This window comes from Camellia sinensis, chromosome 7 (genome assembly GCF_055761805.1).
Source record: "Camellia sinensis isolate YWXY chromosome 7, ASM5576180v1, whole genome shotgun sequence".
Lineage (NCBI taxonomy): Eukaryota > Viridiplantae > Streptophyta > Magnoliopsida > Ericales > Theaceae > Camellia > Camellia sinensis.
The window spans coordinates 144,732,617-144,733,749 of NC_138967.1; positions in this window are offsets into that span (position 1 = coordinate 144,732,617).

Here is a 1,133-nt window from a genome sequence, read left to right on the forward strand (position 1 = left end):
ATGGTATTATAGCAACAACCATTAGAGATACTCTAAGTGCATTTTTCATGGAATTCTCAAAATACTTGTCAAAGTTATAATTTGGCAATAGTGACAAAAAGTGGGTCTCTAATGGTTTGTTGTTCTAGTTTTCAAAGATGGCATATGCCATTTCTGTTATCAAATTTGGCAAGTAGAATAGCAACTGTCAAACATGTCACATCAGCAAATATGAACAGATTTGTGGCTCAAAATTCAGTTGAAAAACCAGAATTGGAGGGAATAATATAAATATATAATTTTTCAAAAAAACAAAATAAATTTTTTGGTGGGGTGAATTATATTTTAATTTTTTTTTCTAATTCTTCAATTTTTATATTTGTCTAGTCGGAAATAATATAAATATATAATCTTTTTTACAAATAATTAAAAAAAAGGTCACAAAAGACAAAAAATAAACAAAAATAAAATTACAAAAAAACTTATATCTAAACAACACCTAGAAATTTGGAGAGCAAGTTAGTTGAAAATTGCTAAAATAGCAAGTGATTATTGGAGCATCATTGCTATAATTTGACAAAATAACACTATTTATTGTCAAATTATAACAATAACAATGATATTATAGCAACAACCATTGAAAATGCTATCACATATTATTTATTTATTTTTAAGTCAATTCATCTGAGGGAATCAAACGCTACTTAAGAAATTATATTATCATATAAAATACTGTATTTTTTTTAATAATTAAGGTCTCGTTTGGTAATTATATATTTTAGTCAAAAAATCATTATAAATTGTCATATCACTTTCTCTATTTTTCTGTATATCTTTTCATAAAAAATTAAAAAATTACTAAAATAACTTTTATTCTCAAAGAGACTATATAAATCCAAATAATCTCGAAACCCATGCAAAATGTATCCTCCATGCTTTTAATTTTTTGAACATATGTAAAATAGAGTAAAACGCACAAGAAACCAACACCGAGGCAATTGCTAACTGGGAGGCTCTCATGGACCCTATAAACACACTCTCTCACACACACACACACACACACACACACACACACACACAACCCAAACTTCCCGACGTGGGAAGCCTCCTCTGTACTTGTTGAGCCAACAAAGTTGAGATAGCAAAGCTCATAT